Raw genomic sequence first — 10488 nt, forward strand, 5'->3', positions numbered from 1 at the left:
ATATCAATCACTGGATTGTCTGGTCCAGACTCGATTATTTACAGACCGCCGTCATATAGCTGAGTGCCGGGTTAAACAACAAACCAACCAACCAACTTGTATGTCCATTGTACTCCCCTGAGAAAAAAAAACTATATTCCTGTATACTACTTTATTGATCCAAATATTGTGAAATTCCAACAATTGTTAAACAGTCTAGATTAATTAATAATACAAAACTTAGCCATATTTACATTCCACGCACTATTATATAGAACCAAATCTGTAAATAAAACTTAAAATTGTGTACAACATATCTGTCACATATACTATAGGCCTGGGGCCTCTTAAGTGCTTGAATAAAGATAGATTGATTAAGGCGAAAACGATTTCACTCGTGGACTTTAAACAATTTACAAAAATTCGGATGATATTTCACATACGAAAACCGTGTAATAAATCCTCTGTATATTATACTTTTCACAGTACAATACAATTATTGCAGTGAGAGTGTGCAGCTTCCTTGCAATGAGAGTCTCAGACAATCTATTAAACGCCACTGTGATCAACGGTAAAGGTGATAAATCATCCTTCACTGATATGGCAATGATAAAGCAAAATGAAATGTCCAATGCATTACTGTTCCAGCAGTGCTATTATTTACATTTTCATTTGAGTCTACCTGATGCGGATATAAATGGTAACGTTGCTTTTCACAACTGTAGTCCACTTCTATTCAGATTCCACGTTTAGTTTCAAGTTTCAAGTTGTGTTTACAGGCAGCTGTCCATGATGTACATGGTCCAGGCATTATTTGCCACAGAATTCCGAGGCATTTCCTTGTTGGCTAGCAGACAGTTAGCGTCAGTCGATGCAGTCGTGCTGAAGCTGAAGTCGATACATGAATGATTTCGGTGACAAAGGATGCCGCAATCGCCAGCTGTTATGGCTGATGTAGTCAAGGATGGGATGGACACCTTCCTGTTTACTGTGGGCGTGTAGTAGGAACCTAGCGAGTAGAAATAAAAGGTTTGTGTTGGACAGGGAGAACACAGATTTATCAAATGATCGAAAGAAGTATCACATTGATGAGAGTAGATCTGTCAACTGACATTGCAATGACATAATGATTACAAACCGAACTCTAAATGATACATTCATGTTATTATAAACCTTGACCGCCTACGTGGTCGAGCGGTAGAGTGTCCGCCCAGAAAGCGGAAGGTCCGGGTTTCGATCCCCGACCGCGTCATACCAATAGACGTCAAAATATGGTACTTGTCGTTACCCTGCTTGGAGCTCGGCATAAAGGGGCTAAAACAAGGACTGGTCGGCCCGGAGTCAGTATACTGTGTCTGAGTTGGGTATTCATATCATGTTAAACTGCGATATGGTTTCTCAGCCTGCTGGCAATATAAAATGGGCATTAGTCCGGAATAGTGCAAGTAGCCACACACACACACACAGACGTGCATGCTTATAAGTGCAATAATCTTGGACGCGACGCTTAACATCATTTCACCTCACCTTACTATAACCCCATCTTGCTTATTCAGAGCTGTGAAAGAATAACGTTTGTTTATTAACGCAACAATCAACAATATTCAACCCACAGGCCTGTCATAATTGAAAACAATCGAGATGTAAACGGAGAATCCAGTGATGGATATCATGAGCAACGATCCATGAGCTCAGTCACCGAGCCTGATCATACAATCATTAAATCGCAAGGGTTGCATTGGCTCAATTCAAATCCAGAATCCCCACTAGAATTGAAACTTTGAAACAGGCATATTTGCAAATATTTATACAGTAAACTACGTTAATAACGAACATTATACGAACTGTCGGGTACAACAAACATATATTTTGTCCCAGTCATTTGCTGCATATATGATTATAATGAACTAGTATTACGAACCAATATGAGTGGTCCCTTTGAGTTTGTTATAACCGTAGTTAGCATTATTAGATCATGTTATTGACCAATTGTCACGGACATGCAGATGGAGGAGAGCTTGTGGTTAAGAACATCCGAACTGTTCCATGGTGGCTGCTTATTGAATACTTTGCCGTAACAAAACTATATTACTCTCAACATGCTGTACTTCACAGACCTGATAAGTGGACATGGTAAAGAAGTTTCGTTATGGCATCTGGTCAAATGGAATGTTGTAAACGTATATGCATTGAGGAGGCAACATCGGTTATGGAACTGTCACTTCAAGAACACTGAGTTACACTCTCCATCCACATGCAGTATACTCACGGTATCGCTTTGTAGCCCCGACACCTTGAACATCAATGTGGCCGATATTCAGCATCACCTTGCTTGAAGAACGCCTGGTGACACGGACAAAGCGGATGGGGAATGTGGCATTGCAGGTGAAGGTGAACATCTGCTTCCTGGCAACAGTGCTGGACACATTCCCACATCACTCCACCTGGACATCAGGGCAGAGGCTGACATCTTTGTCCATCACTTCGACATAAGCATTTCTCATGTGTGCAGCTGCAATATTCAAACGGCACAACATTCACTTGCATAAAACGCTAACGTTAAGCTTTTGAGCCTGTGGCTGGCATTATGTTGCATGTACACTCCTATTGACGCAATATTCAAATACATCCCAACATTGCACTGTAGATAAGGTCATATACAAAAAAATAAAACGTCAATGCCAGTACATAACCAGAGCATATCCGCGGAAACCAATTCATGGGCGCAAAAGCTCTTTGTCTCAGGACTTACAGAAAGAAAACTCATGTTCACTGTAAATGTTGTTACTCCTGAACATGTCTGTGTAAAACTTTTGTTCGGCTACTTTCAGAGAAGAAATATGTATGTTTTGTAACAATGGCCGGAATAATATTGTGTCTCTGACAAACATCTCAGCCCGTCCCCAACAATAATAAATGGTCTGCCCCTATGTATGTGTGTGGTGTGTGTATGTGAGTGGTGCGTCCATTAGTGTGGTATGTATCAAAACTTACAAGATGAAAATATGTTCACTGAAAATGTTGTAAAAGTGCTTTGAACATATATTCGATTAATTGCAGAGAATTAATATGTAGGTTTGGAACAGAGACTGAAAAAGTATTTTATTCCTGAGAGACAACCCAGCCAACTCTTAAGAATATTAACTAGTCAGTCCCTTACTCCATCCATAGACTGCTGCTGCTGTGAGGGTGATGTTGCTGATACTGAAGTAGCCCCTCAGGTCCACCTCCCACCAGGATGGGTTGCCAAAGTGTGTTAACGACCCTGTTCTCGAGTAGGCTGGATTGATGGCCCGGCTCGCAGGATGTCTATAATTTTTAGAACTTTGTTTGGCAAGTTTGCCAAACGCAATGCTTTCACCTACAAAGAAAGGTAGAGACTAAAACTATCGGCAAGAGAAATAAAATGATCGTTATCAATTTCGAGATTCTGATCATGATGAGTACTTGATTTTATATAAAAGTGACCTAACAAATACTCAGCAATAACGAACAATAATGTAAAACTCTTTTGTGTGGTACATCGAACAGATGTCACTGGTTATGTGAATAACGAACTCGAAATGTGACTTTGAGGACTTTGAGGACTTTGAGGAACTTTTGGAGTTTATTACACCAGATATATACTCTTTCAAAAAAGAAACGCAATTGATGGCCCGTCTTGCAGTATACCGAGAAGTAGTACTGTGCTTGGCAAGTTTGCCAAAAGCAATGCTTTCACCTACAATGAAACGTAGAGACGAACACTACTGGCATGAAAATTAAGATGAGCCTGAAATCATGTTAAAATCCAGTTTACCAAGATTGCAAGACAACACCCTTTGTTCCAGCCTATTCACCATTTTTCACAGAGGGATCCATTCCTAATATTCTCATATACATATGTTCTCCTCACCAGGAGGAACTGTACACGAATCACTAATTTCTGAAAGGGTTTCTAATGAAAGCTGATCAAGCAGTTCAATCTTACTTTTAGAGTTACTATTATATAGTATGGCGAACCAGACGGTGGGATATAAATTACATGTCAAATTTATGTTTCTATGAACAGAAAACAACTGTTTTGCTACATCAATGCAGGGTAAATTGCTCAGGTTACAAACTGAATATTGGAACATATGCAAAAGCCGCTTGAGAGTCGACTATACTCGGATAATTTCATTATTGCGGGACTGTAGAAAACATCATAACCATCCTACCAGTTTATGTCTCACATATCATATTCAAATGTCTCTCAGACACGATAAGTCATTAAAAAAAGTAAGTAACTTCTTGACTCAACCCATACACGTTCCAACACAATACAGAACGTTTCTGCACTCACAGCAGCACTCACAAATCCGATAGTGTTACCGGTGTCTCTTTAATGACATCCATGTGATATATTATCCGTACCTGTTGGCTATTCGATGATGTTTCCAGCTCAGCTTGAGTGATGTTGGAAACACTGTTTCGTTTACGTTGGGGTGTTTCCTGTGGAGTCCGCGAGTTACTATTTGTAATTTCACGACGTTTGGACACAAACCTACCGTTCTGAAATTAGCCAAAATGGCCGATCTCTTTAAGGGCAATTAGTTGTTGACGTTGACGTGTTGTAACTTCGCGTGAGACTCCATGTCTACTTTCCTTATGCACGGGTCAAGCTTTCATGCTCAAAACATTGTCGCCTGATACCCGAAGCTTCACAATTATAGGGCCCGGCTTCTCCGCATTTTAACTTCTTTTACCAAGCCGATGGGCACGGTTGGCGTCAGATGATTGCCACATTTTAAGCTCTAAATGAGTGAGTGCGGGTTTAACGCCGCCTTGAACAGTATTCCAGTTATATCATGGCGTGTCAGCTTAATGTGGGAGGTAATCCCGGAGTGATGCAGCAAATGTAAAGTATTAATTCAAACCTGACATCACAGTTACCTTGCAAGTAGTACATTTCAGACCTTCTACTTCGGGTACACCATAAAAACAACATCAGTTAATTATCACGTTGACTCAAGAATTCCAATTTGTCCATCGAGGTTAGCTGGACGTTAAACGACACCTTCAATTTTATCGGAAGCAGCCTCAAAATCAGTATACAGAATGTCATAATTGTGTTTAAATTCGTTCATATTAGATTTGATTACTGTTACCGTTTCCTCGCCTTGACCACATTAAGAGCTAATTGCATGTACTTCACTATTTAAATGTGGACTTCAACGAGTGCAGTTCAATGAGGGGTAACCTTATCTTCACAAATATCCCGGAAAACGAGCCTAAACCAACATTGGAACACTGTGAAATAATCCTCAAGACTGCAAAAAAGAACACTTGAAATGGAGTATGAGTTGAAAACCCCAAGACAATATCTGTTCTGCTTACATTTACTGGTCAGTCTTTACCAGATCATGTTGTCATTTTAATTCAAAGATTTCCAATCCGGGTGTATGATCCTCCTGCTCTGGGATGCTTCAAGTGTCAGTCCTATGGGCATGTCTCTGCTGAAGTGTAGGAGCCTCATCATGTGTGCACTAAATGTGGAGGGAAGCACAAATATGAGGAGTGCAATGAAAGTTATCTGAAATGTAAGAACTGTGGCGGTGTTCACTCTGCAGCATACAAAGGTTGTATTAAATACCAGGAAGCTGTCCAGATCCAGAAATACAGAGTTGAGGATTAACTGTCTTATTCTCAGGCTGGAGATTTTGATATTGCTCATGATCAGGTTCCAAAAATCCATAAACAACCCCCTGCAGCTAAACCACTGTCTCCGGTTGTTCTTATTTCTGACGTTGTATTTCCTCCTGTCATGGTGACTGCTAGTACTCAGACTGAAACTCTGGAAGTTGAATGTTAGACTGATCCTATTGTCTGAATCCTCTGCCTACGTAAAGATCGTCAGGTTGGTTTTAGAGGTGGTTGTTCTGTCATCATAAAGGAATCTTTGTCATTTAGTGAACTAAGGATACCACCATCCCAATTAGAAGCGAATGCAGTAAATATTCATTTGAAGAATAAAAGATCAGTCTCCATTTTAATGTCTATAATAATGCTCTTGCTACTTATGATGACTATATGTCTCTTTTGAACAGGTCAGACAATCTTACAGTAGTGTGTGGTGATTTTAATAGTCATAGTCCATTGTGGGGAGCTGGTAAGTTGGATGCTGGAGGTAAAGCCATTGAGACACTGCTTGATGAAAAAGAATCTTTTCCTTCTTAATGATGGTTCTATGACCTGGTATGACTTGGCTTCTGCTTCATTTTCGGCCCTGGATTTGACCATTGTCAGTCCACAACTGGCTCCACATTGTGATTGGGAAGTGTGTTTGCAGGATTCTTTTGGCAGTGATCATAATCCTGCGTTTACTAACCTTCAATTTGACCCAATCACTGAACTTAGTGGTACACCTCAGCGGTGGATTTTCTCTAAAGCTGACTGGTCTGCATTTACTGCTTTCTGCTCTGACACAATCACGCCTGCTATAAACTCTATTGACATAGAGAAGTTTCACAAATGCTTTGTTTCTAACATTATTGATGCTGCCAATAGATTCATAAGGAGAAGTTCTGGTTAACGTCCTCTTAAACCACCTGTTTGTTGGTGGGTGGATACATGTCACATGATGCCAGGAAGAAGGCAAAGAAAATTGATGAAAGATCGGCTTTACCGTCTGATTTATTCGCCTATAGGCATTCCTTAAACTGTTACTGAAGCAAAACGTTTGTCTAGTCTAATTACACCAGTATGGAGGAAAGTGAAAAAGATTTCTGGTAGTTCAAGTTCCAATCGTGCTATTCCGTCTATTGGTAAAGTAATGCCTGCAACAACAAGTATTGACAAGAGTAATGCACTTGCTCATTACAGATAACTTTAACTCAGACTTTCTACTCTATAACGAAACACTTGAATCAGAATTCTCGGACATCTTACATTGTGATGATTCTTTATGCTATGATAAGTGTAAACATCTTCCCCTTATCAGCCTTGAAACCATGCTTTTACTTTTTAGTAATATTTGGTTTGAAGGCAAACTTCCCATTTCTTGGAGAAAAGCAATAGTAGCTCCATTTCCGAGGCCTGGTAAAGATCCTACTGAAGCCACATCCTACAGACCTATTGCTCTTACCTCTAACATGTGTAAAACAATGGAGATAATGGTAAATAACCGTCTGGTGTACATCATGGAAAAGAACAATCTGTTTTCAGACTTTCAATCAGGCTTTAGGAAAAATAGATCTTGTGCTGATCATTTTAGTGCGACTTGAAACTGAAATTAAAAAGGCATTAGGTAGCACTGAATATTGAGTTTGTGGAACTTCACTGTCATATATTTATATTTTATACAAGGAAGTGTAATCAGCCAAACATTATTTAATGTTATGGTAAATGATTTGTTTGAGAATATCAATATCCTGGTTGAAACATCACATTTTGCAGATGATGGAGCGTTGTGGAAAAGGTCTGGTAATTTTTATACTGTCTTCAAAGGCGTTCAACAATCACTCTATCTTGTACAGAATTGGTGTGTACATTGGGGTTTTAAGATTTCAGCTTCTAAATCTTCTGCAATCCTTTTTACTCGGAAGAAGATTCCTCATCATTCAAAGTTAGTCTTGTGTGGTTCTGATTTGGAGTTTGTGGACAAAGTCAACTTTTTAGGTCTCTGGTTTGATAGGAGGCTCACCTCGAAACCACACACAGACTATCTGATTCAGAAATGCATTAAAGTCCTGAACCTTCTGAGAAGTATTTCCAGTATTTCCAAATGGGATGCAGACAGGAACAGGAAGTGTTTATTTATGTTATATAAAGCCCTCATTAGATCTCGACTGGATTTCGGTTGTCTAGCCTATGGATCTGCATGTGCCACACAAAAAGCGAGACTTGATGTTGTACAGTCGAAAGCCCTAAGATTATGTCTTGGAGCGTTCAGGACCACCTCGAGGCTTTACAAGTTGATTCAGGTGCAATGCCTTTAGATCTCAGACGTGATCTGTTAGACGTAAGGTATATGTTAAAATTGAAATCTATCGGGGTTAAACACTCAACGTCAACTGTGTTGAATGATTATGTTGAATATTTTCATGACTCTTGGAAAAATGGTATGGGGCCTTATGGGATGCGATCTGAGAGAACGGCTTTCAATCATACTGTGCGTGATGTTGCAATAGATGACACTACTGTTCTGCCTGAAAAGCCGCCATGGCTGCTTGAACTGCCATCAGTTTATCTTGATGTCCTGGAACAGGTAAATAAATGTGAACAAGCACCTCGTGTTAAAGCTATAGCTGAGGAACATATCCGAAGTTTACAATGGTTAAATGCCATGCAGATTTACACTGATGGCTCTAAGTGCCCATTATCCGGTCGTGTTGGTGCTCATCATTAATGAAAAGAGAGAAGTTTCTATCCGATTGGCTGATTTCTCATTTGCTGGACATTTATGTTCTTGGAAAATTGCACCATCGTACCACAGTGGGCTAGCACTATAACAAAGGCATTGGTTTGTACTAGTTTTTGCGCACGCACGCACGCACGCATTACTATTACAAGTGCAATTATCTTGAACGCGATCTTAAACCCCATATTACCTCACCTATGAATGGATGTATTTTTGTTTCAGATACTCTCGGAAGCAGAAACGTAAACTAATATGCTTCTAGATATATATATGAAATAAAACTGTGTAAAACAAACGTCAGAATGACATTTCCTTGATAGCCATCCAGTTGAGCCATGCATGACACTAAGTCGGACACCTGCTAACTGATATTCTGTATGCTCAGGGAGAAGTCTGTTTTTAGGGGCAGCTGGATAGCCCTCGTGGTGCAAGCGTGCGCTCGTCACGTCGTAAACATGGGTTCACTTCCGCACATGGGTACACTTCTGTAGTCCCCTCCATGATTTTCACGCACGCACGCACGCACGCACGCACGCACACACGCGCTCGCTCGCTCGCTCGCTCGCTTACTCACTCAATCACTCATTTCGGGTTAGAATAGGTCGTCAGCAACACGTGCTTGTCGTAAGAGAAGACTAGGGGGATCGGGTGGACATGCTCGGTGACTTGGTTGATGTGTACCATCGTATCAAACTACGTGGATCGATGCTTATGATGCCAATCACCGGTTTGTCTGGTCCAGGCTCGATTATTTAGATACCGCCGTCATATACCTGGAATATTCTGAGTTCGACGTTAAACTCCCTCACTGGTTTGTTATGATGTTGAATGAACTTTCTTTTAATTGAATTCCTCGTTTGGCTGGAATATTCAGGTGCGCCTTTGAATGAGACTCACTTTAGAAATCACTTTATCAAACTTGATTCGATTATCCACGAGTGATTTGTTAACCTCGTAATGCATGCAATGTCTATCAATGAATTATTTACTCCAACATATGGATTGAAGAGATAGATATTTGTCTAATTAATGTAAAAATCGTAATCGTAAAAAAAGTAATTTTAACGCAAAGTAAATACTTAAGTTGATATTAGTTTTGTAGCAATGCACTGTCTATGGGTGATGCATTTCTTCACATATATACCATCTTTTCCTGGATATAATTTGGTACTTGCAAGTAAAATTGAATATAATCATTACTAAAATCAAATATTAGGTCTGTAAATTTCAATTTAATACTTCATCGACAATCTCGGAGCCACACAGCAAAATGATTATCAACATGGAGAGCTAACAATATAGGTTGTAACAGGATCACGAGGGGTACGGCTCGTGGTATAAAACTTAACGGGGGACGCATAGGACCCCATGTACCCCAACTGATCCTGCTACAACGAACTTATCTTACCGACATGTTTTAATATGCCATTATCAAATAATTCAAAATTAATAGACAACAACCACTGCAAAAAAAATCCATATATACAAGCTTGTATATCCTTTGGAAAGATGATATTTCCAAAGGATATACAAGATTGGAATGATGATATATACAAAAATATACAAGTTTGTATATACGACATATACAAAAATATACAAATTTGTATATATGGTGTAGGGAGATAATTATTATGTATTTGTGGATAAATATTATATATGTGCAAATGGAAGTGTTTTAAGTTGAGCACTGTGTTTCTTTGTATATGTTGGTAAAGGATGATAAGTGCTATGTATTGCTCTATATCTGTTTTGTATGTGCAAAATAGTATCAGCAAGTTACAAAAAAATGATATAGTGGCGGGTAACATTACTGGAATGTTTAATTAGTACTCCACACTGTTAGCGGGAGTACATACTGTCCTTGCAATGATATTGACGGGTGGGCGGTTGAGGCGTCTGGTACTTTTCCTGGCGCGGTGCTTGGTATGTGAGTAGACTTTATGGTCAAATGCACAGAGAGGATTAGCTGTCGGGGGCGATTGCATTGGCGGTAACTTCTGTATTGAAAGTGTTTGAGCTTGGATTCGTTTTACGGGGAGGCCGCGATGTGTTTTCTAACATGCTCTCGTGCACATATGCACAGAGGATGAAAACTATTTTATCACTACTTAAAAATGTTGAATTTGGTT

General features: G+C 39.7%; 1 pseudogene; it reads right to left on the bottom strand.

The window, feature by feature from the left end:
• Positions 1–752: 752 nt before the first annotated feature.
• LOC139448665 (uncharacterized) lies at positions 753–6240 on the bottom strand (annotated as a pseudogene).
• Between the last annotated feature and the right edge of the window lie 4248 nt (positions 6241–10488).

This window comes from Haliotis cracherodii, unplaced genomic scaffold (genome assembly GCF_022045235.1).
Source record: "Haliotis cracherodii isolate W230 unplaced genomic scaffold, xgHalCrac1.p SCAF_7, whole genome shotgun sequence".
Lineage (NCBI taxonomy): Eukaryota > Metazoa > Mollusca > Gastropoda > Lepetellida > Haliotidae > Haliotis > Haliotis cracherodii.